The sequence below is a fragment of the Cnephaeus nilssonii genome, assembly GCF_951640355.1.
Source record: "Cnephaeus nilssonii genome assembly, chromosome: 9".
Taxonomy (NCBI): domain Eukaryota; kingdom Metazoa; phylum Chordata; class Mammalia; order Chiroptera; family Vespertilionidae; genus Cnephaeus; species Cnephaeus nilssonii.
The window spans coordinates 86,070,475-86,089,718 of NC_137080.1; the positions used below are offsets into that span (position 1 = coordinate 86,070,475).

The 19,244-nt window shown below is 41.9% G+C and overlaps 1 protein-coding gene across 4 annotated transcripts in view; it reads left to right on the forward strand.

The window, feature by feature from the left end:
• Positions 1-19,244, forward strand: part of USP49 (ubiquitin specific peptidase 49) — a 103,935-nt gene that overhangs the window by 71,660 nt on the left and 13,031 nt on the right. The gene's annotated exons all lie outside the window — the stretch shown is intronic.

The window sequence follows — 19,244 nt, forward strand, 5'->3', positions numbered from 1 at the left end:
TGATTACCTTAGCTTTCTAATAGATTTTGAAATCAGAAAGTATGAGTCTTCCAAATGTGTTCTTCTTTTTCAAAATTGATTTGGCTCTTCAGATTCCCTTGAAATTCCATATGAATTTTAGGATTAATTTTTCTACGTCCGCAAAAAATACCATTGGGATTTTGTTGAATCAGAAGATCACTTTGAATAGTATGGACATCTTAACAATACTAAGTTTTCTAATTCATTATGTTATTTCCTTCCATGTTTTTGTATCTTCTTTAATTTCCTTCCGCAGACTTTTGTAGCTTTTTTCCAATAACAGTTTACATTCAATATTATTTTGTATTTGTTTCAGGTGTACATTTAGTGGTTAGACAGTCATATACTTTACAAAGTGTTCGTTCCAATATTTCCAGTACCCACCTGGCACCACACATAGTTATTACAATATTATTGACTATAGTTCTTATGCTGTTATTTACATCCCCATGACTATTCTGTCACTGCCAATCTGTACTTCTCGGTCCCTTCATCTCATCCAGCCTCCTAAACCCATTACCAGTCTATTCCCTGTGTCTATAAGTTTGTTTCTGTTTTGTTTGTTCATTTATATTGTTCTTTATATTCCACATATAAGTGGAATCATATGATACTCGTCTTTCTCTGACTGACTCATTTCACTTAACATAATAACCTCTAGGTCCATCCATGATGTCACAAATTATAAGATTTAATTGTGGTTTTTTTATGGCTGAGTAATATTTCATTGTATATATGTACCACAGCTTTTTTTTTTTTTTTTTTTTAATTCTCACCTGAGAGTATTTTTCCATTGATTTTTAGAGAGAGTGGAAGGGAGGGGAAGAGACACAGAGAAAGAAACATTGATGTGAGAGAAACACATTGATTGGTTGTCTCTCACATGAGCCCCAACCAGGGGCTGGGGATCAAGCCTACAACTGAGGTACATGCCCTTGACTGGAATCAAATCCAGGACCATTCAGTCCGCGGGCTGCACTCTAAACTGAGCCAAACCGGCTAGGGCATACTCTCTCTCCTCTTAATTCCCTCCTACCTATTTAATCTATATCATTGCATAAACTTTTTCTTTGCTCACCCTTTGTTAGCTTCTCTGGTTCTTAAAACAATAGTTGTCTATACATTTCAATGCCTTCCATTTTCCACACTTGAGTAACCTATCAAAACCAAATTGCAATCAAGTTGGCTGTTATTATTGCATTTCAGAATCTTGTAATGGAGGTGCTAATGGCATGACATTTCTTAGAGCTGGCTAAAACCTCCCCTGCATGCTAAATGTGTATTTGTCATCCTTCCATCTACTCATCTACCCATTTTAAAGACATTATTAAGCCTTTGCTACTTGGGGAAGTACCAAATAAGTATAAGACATAGCAACCCATAAAGCTGTGCTCTCTAACCTAAGGAGTGTCCTTTTGATGGTGGGTAAAGACTCGGATTGAAGACTGTACTGGTGGTTTCATTTCAGAATGGTGCCATCTTCCCAAGAATCACCACCACTTCTTTTTCCCTTGCCAACATTTCCCCATTACTACTGTTACATTACTTTTTTCCTTCCTATCTCTTGGATATAGTCAAGTATTACAGAAGTTGAAGATAGGGTTAGGCAGTACTACATTTGAATCTTGGCTCAACTATTTTCTAGCTGTGTGTTCTTGAGAAAGTTATTTAACACTGCTGAACCTCAGGATCCTCATATATTCAGTGAGAATAATAGTACCTGGCTGTTTTAGGACTAGAGAAGTTGTGAAAAATACTTGCTATTTTGTGTACCTTACTAAATACTACTGCTGTAATTATGTACGAGAAGCCTGGTGCACAAAATTCGTGCATGGGTAGGGTCTCTAGGCCTGGCCGGCAATCAGGGCTGATCTGTGGGGCGACTGGCAGGACAATCGGGGGCCCTCGCTGGCACCCGCCTTGGCGGGCCTGGGGCCTGTGGGCTGGGGGCAACTCCTGCATTGAGCATCTGCCCCCTGGTGGTCAGTGTGTGCCATAGCAACTGGTCGTTCCACCGGTCATTCTGCCGTTCGGTCGATTTGCATATTAGGCTTTTATTATATAGGATAGCCATTGTTTACATTTCTCAATAGCATGGGAGCTTTCTTAGACAGTATTTGCTGTTATAGAGTGAAGTAAAGTATGAAAATCGTATGAATGAAGTGGATAGTTCTAAACTTGAGAATCATGGGGTCAGACATCTCAAGAACATGGAAAACCTAAGAATGTGCCATACTACAGAGGAGCTCATGAAAACTTATGATGGAACAAATTCTGTTAGTTGCCCACTTTGATTTCTTCCTAGTGATGGGCATGCATGTTTTAATATATTTTAAAAAATATATTTTTATTGATTTCAGAGAGGAAGGGAGAGAGAAAGAGAGATAGAAACAATGATGAGAAAGAATCATTGATCGGCTGCCTCTTGCATGCCCCCTACTGGGATCGAGCCCGCAACCCAGGCATGTGCCCTTGACCCGAATCAAACCCGTGACCCTTCAGTCCACAGGCCAACACTCTATCCACTGAGCCAAACCAGCTAGGGCCGTTTTAATGTCTTTAGCTATTGAAATATGTGAGCATTTGAGTTTAAAGCCCTGTTTGTCGATATGCCTAAGCACCTGCTAACATAATCAACACATTTTTCTAATTCTGTGATCATTTTAGCATTATTGGCAGTGTTTTATCAAAAGGGCAGAATTCTACAACAGTTACTTACTTATTTATTTATTTAATCCTCATCCGAGGATATGTTTTTTATTGATTTTAGGGAGGGAGAGAGAGAGAGAGAGAGAGGAGAGAGAGAGAGAGAGAGAGAGAGAGAGAGAGAGAGAGAGAGAGAGAGAGAGAGAGAGAAACATCGATGTGAGAAAAACATCAGTTGCCTCTACTGGGGATTAAACCACAACCTGGGTAGTGCCATGACCGGGAATTGAATCCACGACCCTTCAGTGCATGAGATGACACTCCAACTAACTGAGCTACAACAGCCAGGGCTACAACAGCTTTTTAGGAGACTGCTAAGTTAGTTTTGAAATCAGACACTAATTGCCTAGGGTAGGTTATTAATAAACTAGAGGCCCGATGCACGAAATTTGTACAAGAGTAGGCCTTCACAGCCGCGGCGGCTGCCTAGATTCCTCCCTCGCAGCCGTGGTGACTGCAGCCCCGGGCTTCGTCAGGAAGGACGTCTGGTCTAATTAGCATATTATGCTTTTACTAGAGGCCCAGTGCATGATTGAATCATGCACGTGTAGGGTCCCTTACACGCTTTTGCTTTTCGCGGTGGAGCTGGGTGCCTGTCCGCTGGTGCACCAGGCCTTTCAGAAGCCTCCGGCTCGGCGGAGGCTTCTGAAAGGCCTGGTGCCGGAGCAGACAGGCACCCAGCTCCCCCACTTTTGATGGTCCGCGGCCGCTGAGGGGGGCTATCCTGCCGTTGAGAGGCGCAGGGGGCGGGAGTCCCACCCCCTGCGCCTCTCAATGGCGGCTGAGGGGGGCTGCCGCGGACACCTGGCTACCCTGCCGTTGAGAGGCGCAGCTGGGTGTCCGCGGCAGGCCCCTGCGCCTCTCAACAGCAGGGTAGCCCCCCTCAGTGGCAGCGGATCCGTGCCTCTCAATGGCCGGATAGGCCACCCCGAGTCCCGCCCCCCAGCCTCCCGCTGCCCAATCGTGGGCGTAGCGGAGTGATGGTAATTTACATGTTACTCTATTATTAGATAGGATTATTGTAGACTACAGGCTCAGCACATGAAATTCGTGTGCGGGTACGGTCTCTAGGTCTGGCCTGTGATCAGGGCCATCTTCCCCAGCTGCCTGCAGCCGGCCCTACCCCCCACTGCCACCCACCCCGTTCGCCACCGGGTGATCAGTGCTTGACAGCTGGGGAAAGGGACCAAGAGGTGGCCAGTGCGCCTCATAGTGACTGGTCCAGTGGTCATTCTGGTCATTCTGCCGTTAGGGTCAATTTGCATATTATTCTTTTATTATATATGATGATTATATAGGATAGAGGCCTGGTGCACAGGTGGGGGCCAGCTGGCTTGCCCTGAAGGGGGCCTCCTCTTGGGGGTGGGGTCCCCACTGGGGGGCGGAGCCAGCCTGGGTGAGGGGCTGCAGGGGGTTTGCAGTCTGGCCACACCCCCATCAAGGTGGGGGTCCCCACTGGAGGGCGGGGCCGGCCTGGGCGAGGGGCCGCAGGCAGTTTGTAGGCTGACCACACCCCTGATCAGGGTGGGGAGTCCCCATTGGGGGTGGGGCTGGCCTGGGTGAGGGGGCCGTGGGTGGTTTGCGGGCTGGCCTTGGTGAGGGGCCGGGAGCGGTTTGCAGGCTGGCCATGCCCCCAGCTTTGTCAGGAAGGATGTCCAGAATGACGTCTGGTCTATCCAGTCTAATTAGCATATTACCCTTTTATTAGCATAGATGGTTTTTTCCAAACGAACTGTCAGCCTACTCTTTGTCACTTGGCTCCTTTTGGGATACAGAAGTCTTGCTATTGTTTCTTACATTTCCCCCATACCCATAGTATGATAATCTTGTTCACTTCTGTCTTATTTGAGCCCAGATTCTCACCCATGATGAATGGCAGGTATGAGGAAAATATCTCTCATACCAATGAGAACTAGTAAGAGAGAAGTCTCAGTAGGTTCCGCATGTGGAATTTTTGCAATTGTTTTTGAATTTCAAACAAGTCACTTTCCAAAATCTTATATTGTTAGAGTATGGGAGAACCTCTGAAACAGTGTTGCATGTCAGTGCTTAAACATTTTATCACCTGTTATAATTCTTAAATTATTATTACCATTTGTTGTTATTGTTGTTGTTAATCCTCACCCAAGGATATTTTTTCCATTGATATTTATGTTTTTTAGAGAGAGTGGAAGGTAGGGAGGGGAGAGAGAGAGAGAGAGAGAGAGACATTGATGTGAGAGATTCACACATTGGTTGCCTCGTGCACGTGCCCGGACCAGGGCCGGGGATTGAACCTGCAACCCAAGTATGTGCCCTTGACCAGGAATCGAACCCGCAACTCTCAGTGTAGGCTGATGCTCTAACCATTGAGAACACCAGCCAGTGCTCTTAAATTATTCATCATTTATTTCAACTATGAGAATCAATGAGGAAGCATTTTATATTCAACTAGAGGCCCAATGCACGAAGATTCGTGCAAGAATGGGCCTTCCTTCTGGCTACTGGCAGCGCCTTCGCTCTGGCCGGAGCCACCTTTCCGCCTGCCCAGAGGCCCTGAGTGGCTGGGGTGGTGCAGATTGCCTGGCAAGCATACCACCCCGCCCCCAGCTGCTTGGCACCTGTGTATGCAAATTAACCTGCCATCTTTGTTTGGTTAATTTGCATACTTGCTCCTTATTGGCTGGTGGGCATTGCAAAGGTACCTTCAATTAGCATGTTACTCTTTTATTAGGTAGATAGATAACAAACAACAAAAATTTACTTCCCGAAACATAAGTCTAAATTTTTCATGAACTAGAATTCAAGTAAAAGGCAATCCCCCCCCCCACCCCTCCACCCTCCGCCCCCAAAAAAAGGGGGCAGAAAAGGTAGCTGCAAGTACCATAGGATCTTTAGTCACAAAAGGATAAAATACATATTTAATTATATTTATTCTAGTATTTTAGGACATCAAAGTAGTTGATAGTTTTCTTCAAAAGTTTTTAATTCAATGCAATACCAATCAAAATTTCAAAAGGATTTATTTTTACAATTTTACAAGTTCATCCTCAATTTCATACAATAAAGAGGCAAAAATGGCCAAGACTAATTTGAAGTGTAGGTTGGCCAGATTTGTAGAACTTGTCTCTATAGTAATCAGAACAGTATAATCCAGGCTATTTAAATAGACCAACTAAACAGAATAGGGGGGAAAATCCAGATATATTAATAACCTAATTGTAAAACTTTTAAACTTTTAGAAGAAACTATAAAAGACTATCTTTATTACCTTGAGGTAAGAAAGGATTTCATAAAATATAAAATAAATAAATTACATCATATGATTATATTAACTACATCTTATCCATGACAAAATATACCTTAAACCAAAGACAAGCCATAGACTGAGAGAGGATATTTATAACACATCTAACCAGCAAAGTCATTGAATCAGAATATATAAAGAACTCTAATCATTTAATAAGGAAAAGACAACCCAGTACAAAATAGGCAAAGGTTCGTTGATCTCTTGGAATATGTAATGGCCTATTATTTTATTTCTGCCAATATTAGATATATTTCTATTGAGAGCATCTTTAAAGCACTTTAGTTCATATTGATTCTGGTAAATTCTCATTTGAGCGGTAGGTATAGAGAAAACAAAGATGACCAATAGATGTATGAAGAGATGTTCAACCTTAGTCTAATAATCAAGAAGATGAAAACAAGATCTTACAGCTCAGCCATTTACCAGCAATGTGACCTTGGATAAGTTTCTTTACATCTCTGAGCTTCTTTTTCTGTCTTAAATGGGGTTAAAAAGTACTACCTCATCAAGTTGTCATGAAAGATAAGTGATAATATGTTTTAGAACAGCGCCTGGATGTAGTAAGTGTTCAATAAATAATGGTTGACTTAATTATCTAGAATGCAAGTTCATTATAAAAATACTGAAAAATCTAGCCTCAGCCAAATTTTGTCCATCTGTATTCTACTTGGAGAGATCCTAAGTAGAGTGCTACCCCTGAAATTGCCAGCTAGTTCGCTTTTTACTTCAAGCCCTCTCAGGTGGCATTAGCTTGAAGTCATAACCAGGGTACTACGCCTTATCTCTAAAGGTTCAGAATGTCAATTTTGTGAGAACAAAATATGGTGACCAATTTTTTAGGAACTGATTTATATCGTCAAAATATTCAGAATGAAGCTTCATTTCCAGTGAAAAATATAACCTTTAAGCGTATTCATACTTGAGTCTTTTGGTGGTTATTGCATTCTCTCCCTGAAGGCAAGCAACATGGAAAATGAATTTTGGTTTTCTGAGTAACGGATCAGTGCAAAGGGAGGCTGCTGACTGGTTTTAGTGACTAATGGTAGCATCAGACCCCTATATGATATCACCAGGCTCAAGTGGTTATATTTATGAATTGGGGGACCTGCTCCCTTCAGCGGTGTAGGAAGGGGACTACCTAATTATTGCTCTGAGGATGCCCCCCCTTACTGCTGGCTTTCAGTCGGTAGTCAGGCATACGCTGACAGTCCTCAGTGGTCATGTTCTCCTGGCTCTCTGAGGTTACACCTTGGCTACATTGATTGAGTTTAGGGGTCCTAGAATTCTGCAGTCACTCAGACTACAGATTTTTGTTATTTTTAACAGATGGATCATTGCGTCCACTATATTTTTTTCTTTCAAACTGCAATCTCAGAAGATAAGCCTTATCTCCTATTTTAGAGACATTTTATATCATTGGCATATACGAACATGAGGTGATGATTCCTTATTTCTTGAACCTGCTCAATGACAACAACGCCTTGATGGTTCTACCCCCTTTCCAAAGCAAATTAAGGTCCAGATTGTATCTGGAAAAATTCTGTAAGATGTTTTCTTTACTGTCAGACTCATAAGCTGGCCTCTTAGAATTAGTAATGAATTCAATGGTCCCTTAGAGGTCTGTTGGTTAGTCTCTTTGAATATGTAATGTATATTATTTTGCTTCTGCCAATATTGATATGATGTTTTTAATTGATAGTTTCTTCAAAGTGGTTTAGTTCTTATTTTGTGTGAGTGGTAGTTACAGTAATAGTGTATATATTTTGTTGAATTGGCTGTAGCTCAGTTAGGTGGTTTGATGGGGAATTTATTTGCCCTTGGCCATAAGCTGTTAGTGACATTAACTTACAAATAATAAACTGAAATTTACTGAGATGTTAGGGTCAGACAGTACATGTTTATAAATGAAAGGTTTAACTTTAGAATAATTACTGTTCTAGTTATTCATATGTATTACTTAGTGAATTACATGTATAACTTGTTTCATTATGCCTCACTGATATTATAATTTGATGAGTATGTGCAACATTCAGCACAGTTACTACAGGCAACGTGGGAGGGATGCTGGAAAAAATTAGGAAGTCACTGAGGCTTTTTTATATGTGTGCTCATATTTTTTTAATGGACCTCTCTTTTTTGTGTCCATTACCCCTTGACACTCAAGTCTTGCTTCTATGGTGTCTCAGGCAGTTATTCATACTTTTCTCTGCCTCTAGTTTCTTCCTCACCGCATGTACCTGTGCAGTATCCTGTCCTTCAGAGCTCTGCTTTCCACTTCCTGCTGGGGTAAATTCATCTGCACTGAGTTACTAGTGGTTTGGTTGATGGGCTTTGTGTGTTTACCATATAAGATTCTATATTAGCCCTGGCCAGTGTTTCTCAGTTGTTAGAGCATCAGCTCACACACTGGAGGGTCTCAGATTTTATTCCTGGTAAAGGGCACATATCTGGGTTATAGGTTCAATCCCCGGCCCTGGTCGGGGCACATGCGGGAGGCAACCAATCTATGTGTCTCTCTCACGTTGATGTTTTTCTCTCTCCACCCTCCTCCCTTCCACTCTCTCTAAAAATCAAAAGAAAAAAATATCCTCGGGTGAGGATTAACCAAAAAAACAATTCTGTATTTGCCTTTAATGGGGAATTCAGTGCCTTAATCCAAATGGTGGGACTGACTGGCAGGCCAGGAGGGTTGATATCATTAAAATAGCAGAGGTGTCTGGGATTTATGGGATTTGAACTACATGAAGTTCATTGCCTGGATGTGCACTGGCCCTTTTCTCTTGTGCCTGCTCACTATAGTTGAGTTCCCAGAAGTACTTCTGCTTTATTCTTATAGGAGAGATGAGGGTTCATGCACAGTTCACGTCTTTGCAATGCTTTCTATGCCTTATTGAAAGAAGGCCTCTTTTATGTTTTTGCCATGCAGCACATTCTGTTGGACCTGTAAGTATTCAATGGGCATCCCCCCACTGGAGGGTGAGCTGAGACTGACTCTGCTTCCTTAATTCAACTGATTTTATGGTTTGCTTTTAACATCTTAATTGGACTTTTACTATCCTTGCACTGTGTTTATAGAAAAAAATACTAGAAAAACCCTTTAATTTGCTTTGGAAAGATAATGATTTTTCTCATTTTTAATATAAAAGAATCCTCTAATTTCTTGTTTACTATTATTTTATCATGAATGTTTTATTAAGTGAAACTATATAGATAAAATCAAGACCATATAGTCACTGTAAGCTGCTCAATTAGCCAGCCTGACATTAGGCCCTTTGGAAGAAAAATAACTGTTTTCAGGGATGGATGACAAGGTGGCCAGGTTAGCCAATACTTTGGTAAAGTTGGTCATTTCAGAGTGCAGTTACACAGCCATCTCATTTGAGCCTCCCTCAGAGCAACTCTTTGAAGTAGGTATTATTGCTCCCCAATTTTATAGACTGAGAAACTGAGGCATATAATGTATCTTTTATACTTGGAATGATATCAAGGAGGGGTCCTTCACATTCAGCTGATTGCCTTCCCCATCCTCCGAGACATACACTGTCACACTCATCCTCCATCAGAGAGATTGGTTGGGTGTTGAGAGAGATTTTGCTGAAATTGGAATAATGTTAGGAATTGTTCCATGAAGGAAGCTAAGATCCCTTGAGAGTTGGGAAAAGAAAGAGTCGGCCCACAGAATTCACTTCTGTGGACAGTTTTCAGTAGTGGCCCTTGGGGAAATAGAATAGAAACTACTATCTTGGTACTTGGGCTGATAAGAAATTTCAGATGATTGACACTTGACTGACTGAGGCTCTGCTATATTGCCCCTCTGCAATAAGCCAAAGAGGTCTGCACTTTGTTGGTCATAAGCTTATGAAAAAGGTGTTAGGGGGGTTCCTTTTCCATTGATTAGTGCTTGTAGAATATAATTCCTTAGGTTCTCCATAAACGGTAAATATCATCCGATTGCCTATCTCTAAATCTTATTTTCTACTGAAAACATAAAAAAACCATATATGCTGTGTTTATCTGCAGTCATCTTGCTGATGCCTGAATTTTCAGATTGTTGAAACAGTCTCCTTAGTGTTGTGATTTTTTAAAAATAGGTAACAGCCCTAGCCAGTTTGGCTCAGTGGATAGAGCGTCGACCTGCGGACTAAAGGGTCCCAGATTCGATTCCGGTCAAGGGCACATGCCCAGGTTGTGGGCTCGATCCCCAGTGGGGAGCGTGCAGGAGGCAGCCAATTAATGATTCTCTCTCATCCTTGATGTTTCTATCTCTCTCTCCCTCTTCCTTCCTCTCTGAAATTAATAAAAATATATTTAAAAAATAAAAAATAGATAACATGATTTCTTCCCTCTGCTCCCAAAGGTACAAAGGTTGAATCTCCTTTTTGTCCATCTCCACCCTGTTTGCTACCACAGGACATGTGGTGTTACCAGTTTCTTGTTTATCCTCTTAGTTGCATGAGAAAGAGAGAGAGAGAGATTGTGTATGTGTAGTATTGTTAGTCATATGGCATAGTTTATACCCCATTCAGCCCCTTTGCTTTTTTCACATACTGTATTTTGAATTGTTTAACACATAGCCCTGCCTCTCTAAAAAACAAAACAGAAAACTACTGGTAGTTTCCGTTGCATGGCCAATTTATAATTTACTTAACCTGTTCTCTATTGAAGTGCCTCAGTGTCTCTTTGTAGCTTCCAGTTTTCTCCTTTTGTATGTATGTAACAAATACCCCTTTGTATTTGGTCCCTTTTTTTTTTTTTTTTTTTTTGGACATTTGTCTTCTTTGCTCTTGAAATAAAATGCTCAAAAGTTGTGTCTCCATTCATGCAAAATACGATGGAAATCCATCCTCTCAGATGCACTTTGGTGTATTATTGGGGAGGACACAGGACTAAATATACTGCTATCATTTTAAGAAACAGGCCATCAGGAAGATGAGTTCCCATTCCTTAGCCACTGAAATAACCAACACTGCATCTAATCCTGACGATCCATTAGTGAATTCTAGTCAGATTTATTTTCTGTTCACAGAATTGTTCCTTTTTCCTCACTGCAGGCAGTTCCTAACATATATATGTGTCTTCCATACAAATGGCCATGTGTGGAAAGCCCTCTGCTGCCATATGGGGAAAGTGGGAGGAGGGAGATTCCCAATTTCACTGCAGCTGGGAAAACAATTCTTGGCATTTCAAGTTGAAACTTTGAATTAATCTTCTCAGAATAATACAGTTGGTAGTTGGCTTCCATAGTAGTAGCACTAGTGTTCTAGTACTGCACTATAGATACATGGGCTCAAAAGGCTTTTCAACTGGGCCAGGTGCTACTCATAATATTTCTATGGGAAACATGTTCCAGAGTCTCAACTGGAAAGCAGCCTGTTGGTCGATGTTTATGAGTATTATATTGGACATATTTGGCCAAATTTTCTTCACTAAACATCATGTGGACTGAGAGTAACCTTCATCTGACTGGGGTGAGAGAAACAAAAATATTTGGATTGTTTAAAGTATAATTTTTGTGCTATCATTTGTTGTGATCAGTTAGACTTAGAAAAGTATAGGATGAGCCCTGGCTGGGTGGCACAGTTGGTTGGAACATCGTCCCGTACACTAAAAGATTGTGGGTTCGATTTCCAATCTGGGCACATACCTAAACTGCAGGTATGAATCCCAGTCGGGTCACTTACGGAGGCAGCTGGTTGATGTTTTTCTCTCTCTCTCTCTCTCTCTCTCTCTCTCTCTCTCTCTCTTTCTCTCCCTTTTTTCTCCCTCTCTCTTCCCTTCCTCCTCCCTCCCTTCCTCATTCCCTCACCCCATTCCTCTTTCTCTAAAAATTAATAAACATAACCTTGAGTGAGGATTTTTTAAAATTAAATACAAAAAGTATAGGATGAGCTCTTTATCACCTGGATGATTAGAGTTAGTGAGGAAGAAGCAGAATGGTGAAAAAATTAGAGATTTTTCTTTCCCAATACAGGACAAAGTTTCAGAGAGAGAAATCATTATACTAAACAAGAACCTTTCAACAGATTGACTAAAGTGGCTTTGTGTCCCCAAAAGACAAAGATACTCAGAAGATTTTTGTGGGCAAAAATCTGGTGAAGTTATTGAAAGAAATTTTGGGAGGCTGCAAAGAAGTTGCCATCTGAGTCCAAAGGATATACTTGAGGCTCAGACCAAAAAGACTACTTTAGCAATCTCTGCGACTAACACTGTTGAGAAAAACTGCATTGCTTTGAATTTTTGGGTGTCTATGGGGAGTGGGGAAAGTGCATTTCAAAGTAAAGCTAGAAGTGATGGTGAATGATAGAGATGAAAGATGTCTTATAACTTGTCTGATTTGTGAATGGTTGGTTTCTTTTGCTATCAGAGAGTATATTGTTTGTTTTTTCATCTTAAAAAATTGTTTGGAACTTTATAAGCAAACTAGAGGCCTGGTGCACAAAATTCGTGGGGGGGGGGCCTCAGACCGGCCTGCACCCTCTCCAATATGGGACCCCTCTCCAATATGGGTCCCCTTGGGGGATGTCCAACTGCCGGTTTAGGCCCGATCCCAATCAAGGGCACATGCCTGGGTTGCAAGCTCCATCCCCAGTAGGGGGCACGCAGGAGGCAGCCAGTCAATGATTCTCTCTCATCATTGATGTTTCTAGCTCTCTCTCCTTCTTCCTTCCTTTCTGAAATCAATAAAAAATATTTTTTAAAATAATAATAAAGTAAAATTGTTTCAAAAAATTGATCAGTGGAATCAGGTGTTGTCAGCCTTATCCATCCATTATAAAATTTCCTGTCAGCTTTTACTTTGTAGTCTAAGGAACTGCTGCCTAGATTTATTATTTCATTAAGGGTAGATTATTCACATGTGTATGTCTGTGTGCATATCTATCTATACTAATAAAAGGGTAATATGCTAATTAGAACAGGAGACCAGACATCTTCCTACCATCCAACTTCCTTCTGGACAAAGCCACGGTGGTAGGGGCCAAGGCAGAGGCGGTTAGGGGTGATCAGGCCAGCAGGGGAGGGCAGTTGGGGGCCTTGAGGCCATCCAGGGAGGGCAGTTGGGGGCCATGAGGCCGGCCGGGGAGGGCAGTTGGGGGCCATGAGGCCATCCAGGGAGGGCAGTTGGGGGCCATGAGGCCAGCAGGGGAGGGCAGTTGGGGGCCATGAGGCCAGCAGGGGAGGGCAGTTGGCGGCCGGCCGGGGAGGGCAGTTGGGGGCCATGAGGCTGGCAGGGGAGGGCATTTGGGGGCCATCAGGCCGGCAGGGGAGGACATTTGGGGGCCATCAGGACGGCAGGGGAGCGGTTAGGCAGCAATCTAGCCGGTAGGCAGGCAAGTGGTTAGGAGCCAGCAGTCCTGGATTGTGAGAGGGATGTTCGACTGCCGGTTAGACAGGGATGGGGCCTAAACTGGCAGTCGGACATCCCCTGAAGGGTCCCGGATTGGAGAGGGTGCAGGCCGGGCTGAGGGACCCCGCCCCCTCGTGCACGAATTTTGTGCAGCCTAAGCCACTGTTATGACTGAACAAACAGGAACAGCCAGTTGACCAATAGCTATGACGCGCACTGACCACCAGGGGGCAGATGCTCAATGCAGGAGCTGCCCCCTGGTGGTCAGTGTGCTCCCACAGCCAACCTCCTGTGGCCCCTTCCCCCCACCCCCTTCCCCCAGCCAGCCAACCTCCCATGGTCCCTCCCCCTGGCCAGCGGCCCCTGATGGGCCTTGATCGCCAGCCAGGCTGAGGGACCCCCCCACCCATGCATGAATTCGTGCACCAGGCCTCTAGTGTGTATATAATTTTTAACAGCTGTGTTTGGGTGTAATTTACATATAGATTACATATTTAAAGGGTGCAATTCAAGAATTTTTTACATATACACATACATATGCATACATACTTTGATGTATGTATACATACATGTCTACATTTTTTATGACTGTCTCGCTGCTATAGAAAACAAAATGTTTTGGAGGCATACTACAAGGACAAACGATGTTCAGTAGTAGTGATAGAATTTTTCCAAGTGGCAATGGAGTAGAAGAGGGAGCCTTTAGTTTGGACCTTTCTTTAACACTGGCTTGTCAGGGAGGTCCTGCTAAAACAACAGGTTGCAGCCAGTAGGCTCCTTTGGCCTGGAAGCAGCATAACCTAATAAGCTCTGAAGCAGACTATTTAATCTTTATACAGCCAACCCGTTGTCCTTCACTGTTGGCTGCCACTTCTCTGCATAGACTGAGCCACAGGTAACATTTTTAAGGGGAGGCAGGGAGACAGGGAGAGCCAGAGAGTTCTTCCAGTTTATTCAGAATTTCTCTAAATTTAATATGAGCACTCTTCTTTGGCCACCTTGCACTAGTCTACTATCCTCGAGAAGGGGTTAAGTTTCAGGCATAGACTTCTCTGGCAAGAATATTAGGTTAGTGAATTAAAAAGTCTGATCCCTTGCCCTGGCCAGTGTGGCTCTGTTGGTTGAGCGTCGTCCCATGCACTAAAGGGTCGTAGGTTCGATTCTCAGTCAGGGCACATAATCAGGTTGTGGGTTTGGTCCCCTGTTGCAGCACATACAGGAGGCAACCAATTGATGTTTTTCTCTCTCTCTCTCTCTCTCACTTCCTCTCTCTCTAAAAAAAAGTCTGATTCCTTGAAGGCCAGCTAGCTTAGCTTTGTTCTGAAGATGGTATCTTCTTAGCTCCTTATCAGTCATCTTTCATATCTTGATCACCAGGAGACATGGATGAGACAGTGTATATAGCTCAGTGCATGAACATCACTGCTACCAAACAAACAAAAAAGCACAAAACATGTTCAATAGCTTCATCTTGCAAATATCATTAATAGCAGTACACCATAATGCAGATATCAGAATCAAAAGATTCAACTGAGACTGAGTCTTTGCAATGAATGGAAATATTTTTTTTTATTCAGAGGTATTTATATGACTCGGAGAATGTACTAAAAATTATTTTGCTTTAAATGAGTAAATTTTATGGTATGTAAACAATATCACAATAAAGTGGTTTTAAAGAAAAGTATTTGTGAGATTTGAAGTACATTATCTAATAAAAACGATACTTGACATTCTAGGAATAGATGAAATCACTGAGAAGAGAGCCGAGGACAGTACCTTAAGGAAAGCCTAAGTTTCAAGGAAGAGAGGCACGTATGGAAACAGAAGGTGTGATTACAGACATAGGAAGAAAACCAGAAGAGAACAGTAGCCTGAAATGCAGGGGTGAATGTGTTCAGTGTCTAGTGCCAAATAGATGTGGACGGGGACTGAGAAAAGGCTAATCATGAACTTAGCTGTAAGGAAATTGCTAATGACCTTTTGAGAAAACAGTTTCCATGAATTGAAGGTGTTAAGGAGTGAGTTGTGAGGAACATGAAGCTGCACATTCTACTTGCCAGAAATAAGTAGGCAGACGGAGAGCTAGAGCGTCAAGGATAGTCTGCATGCGTCCTCAAACTACGGTCCGCGGGCCACATGCGGGTGTTTTTGCAGTTTTGTTTTTTTACTTCAAAATAAGATATGTGCAGTGTGCATAGGAATTTGTTCATAGTTTTTTTTAAACTATAGTCCGGCCCTCCAACGGTCTGAGGGACAGTGAACTGGCCCCCTGTTTAAAAAGTTTGAGGACCCCTGGAGAGGCAGGGGGGGTCTGTCTGTGTCTCCTGACAGGAGAGGCTTGAGTGTACCCATACCTGGAGGGGAAGGAGGCAAACAAAAGAACAGAGACCGAAGGTATAGAGAGGCCCAGCTCTGGCTCTTACATGGTTAGCGAAGTTGGTTTCCATACAGAGCAAAGCATTTGTTAGAGAAGTTGGTATTGGGCACAGAGCAAAAGCATTGCTGGTTGTTCTGTTTGTCATTTCCCGGCTCTGCAGCAGGCATACCCCCCTTCCCCAGGAACCCAGGGTGTTGTGTGCAGCCCTGCTCCCTAGATGAGCTCTACTCTTTTCTCATTGAAGAAAGTGCCCTAATGCAAGTGAGAGACATTATCACACGGGCATAACCTTAAATTTGTTGCTTAGACAAACTCATTCTTGAACATCAGCACTTGATTATTGACGCCAAAGGAGTGACAGCACGGCTCTCCAGGCTCTGGCACACCCAGCACATCAGCATACCATCACCTGTGGCCAAGAGCCGATGTTCAAGTGGCCATTCCAGTTCTCAGGTCAGAAAACTCAGCCTCTCCAGGGGTCTGTGAGCTGCCCTCTGACCTATAGATTATCTCTTATCCACACACCCACACCCACACCCAGGGAGAATGGTAATGAGGGAAGGGAAGGGCAGCAGCCTGGGAGGACACTGCACCCCGTTCACCATCCCCAAACCCACACTGCCCCTACTTTTTATTTTTTATAAGTTTGTGTTTTTTTAATTTTAGCCATAATATAAAAATTCAAAAGGCTAGTTTCATTGTTCTTATAAGACAGCCTTTTAAAGCCCTACAGAGTATTCTAAAATGTAGCATTCTTCCCTTTAGGGTTATTAATTGCATCTTAATATGATTTCTATGTCATTTAAAAAATCTTTTTCTTAATTGTTTATTAATGTTACGTTATATTTTCTCATATCTCTTGGAAATAAAATGTTGTCCAAAATAAAATTCATTTTTTAGCACTTGTTATTTGTAAAAATATATTCACTGTGTCTCCTCGAGTAGTCTTTGCAGGTTTTGTGGTATGCGTAATTTAGGGTACATTTAGTAAGTTGAAGGGTTAAAATATCCTGCGCTGTCGCATATGGCAGTGAGCAGAATCGCAGATGTTGGTGATACCACATAATTAGTATTCTTTTATGTAAATGAAGGCTGTCAGCATGTTACCATAGTGTCTGCTCTCTCTGAAGCTGGAATTTATGCCACTTGGTCTCACCAAGACCAGGCAGGATTATTCCACTGTCTTTAGTTAAGAACTGAAAAGAAATTAATACAATGAGAGAGAAGATATGGACATCTCCTTAAAGTAGATAGATTCTCTTTATTTTTTTTCCTACTTTGGTTTTATTTTTCCCTCCAAAAATTTTATTTCTGGTGATGCAGAAATGCATTTAGGATGAGCTAAGAAATTTCCTATTTGAGAATAATTGGAATAGTTCAATTAAAAGATGTATCATATTTTCAAGCTATAGATTTTTGAATGATTATAGTGTTCAGTCATCTCATACAGAATTTTATTAATAATGTGGTAAATCTAGAAGTTTCTCATCAGAATAGAAAGGAAGAATTGAAAAGATTCCATTATCTTCTTTTAATTTATTATCTTAGAGATAACCATAGTATGATACTTTTATTTTTTAAAATACATTTTATTGATTTTTTACAGAGAGGAAGGGAGAGGGATAGAGAGAAACATCGATGAGAGAGAAACATCAATCAGCTCTCTCCTGCACACCCCCCACTGGGGATGTGCCCACAACCAAGGTACATGCCCTTGACCGGAATCAAACCTGGGACCTTTCAGTCCTCAGGCCGATGCTCTATCCACTGAGCCAAACCGGTTAGGGCTGATACTTTTAAATGATCATAGTTTTTTTTAAAATATATTTTTTTATTGATTTTTTACAGAGAGGAAGGGAGAGGGATAGAGAGCTAGAAACATCGATGAGAGAGAAACATCGACCAGCTGCCTCCTGCACACCCCCTACCGGGGATGTGTCCACAACCAATGTACATGCCCTTGACCGGAATCGAACCTGGGACCCCTCAGTCCGCAGGCAGACGCTCCATCCACTGAGCCAAACCAGTTTTGGCAATGATCATAGTTTTTAGCTCCAGTTGATTCCAATTTTTAAAATAAAACTGTGGTAATTAAGGGAGCAAAAATTCATATTTTATCAGGTTTACTTTCTCTATATGCAGACAGATCCAAGGTGTGCAAGACATTTATTTAAAGTTTCTGATCTATCTAATGACTGAGAACAGTTAAAAGCACATCATGTTCTTTCCCAGTTACACTGCAAGTTTATCTCCTTTGGGTTTTGGGTGCCTATCACACTAGAAAAGGTGTACATATCAGAAAAATGTGAAATAGAATTCCTTTATGCCTGTGGGTGTTAGGCCTTGTTCTTAAATAAAGTGGAACATATTGTCTTTCTTGGACTGAGTATACCTGAGATATTGTGTTCTGTTTATTCTTTATTTTGTGTGTTGATTAAGGTGGCTTCTTTTTTGTGTGTCACTTTTGGGTGATTTCCATTTCATGATCAGATGTTTTCCTCTAGAGAAGCTAGTCTGCCCCGCTGAAATCAGTGTGGTGAGGTGCAAAGTACCCTTGTGTTCTCCTGAACGGATTTACTCTGCCATATGGCAGGTTAGTAAGTCCCCACGACAGATTTGTAATGGGAAAAGGGCTGTGCAGGAAAGGATGTGCGTGATCAGCAGATTTATAGATCAGAAAATGAAATCAGAAGAAAGAGCTTCCAGAGTGCCCTTTTCATTTGATGGCTCTCCATGGAGAGAGTATGGAATGGTCTTTTTAGTGTTTTTCTACTTTGGCTTTTAGTTATTCCAGCATATTTTTTCTAACACAGGAGTTGATTTCATAAGGCCTCCGTGTTCTTGGTGTTGTGTTGCTGTATTCCCATTCACAGAAGTATTCTCTATAGGATTTGAAGTTGTGCTGTGTTTCATGTGATCTCAGTGGCAATTAAATTCCTAAAGACACGTCAACCGTTCTATTGGCTAAAATGGGGACTTGCAAGTTTTGAGTTACAAGAAGCTATTCAGCTATGATTCAGTGCGTAATGAATCTTTCACAGGAAAGAAAACAGAAAGGGAAGCTGAATGAGCTAAAGATAGTATGTCCTGGTATATTTAAGTCTGTGCTATCTAATATTGCACTTATTAGCTACATGTGGCTTTTTAAATTTAAATTAATTAAAAGTAAATAAAGTTAAAAGTTCAATCCCTCAGTCTCACTAGCCACATTTCAAGTGCTCAGTGGCTGATTAGTACAGTATTGGACAGTGCAGATAAAGAACATTTCCACCTGGCAATAAGTTCTTTTGGGCAGTGCTGGTCTAACTGGAAGATTTTGAGAAAAACAATTCTTTCTTTGACTTCTATGAGGAGTTCTTCATTCCTATATAATTTACTAGATTTAGTGCAGCTGTTTTAAGGTTTTAATGTACAAATGAATAATCTGTAGACCCTGTTTAAATTGCAGATTTTAGACCCCTCCCCAGACTCTTGATTCATCAGATTTGGAGTCATGACCAGAAATC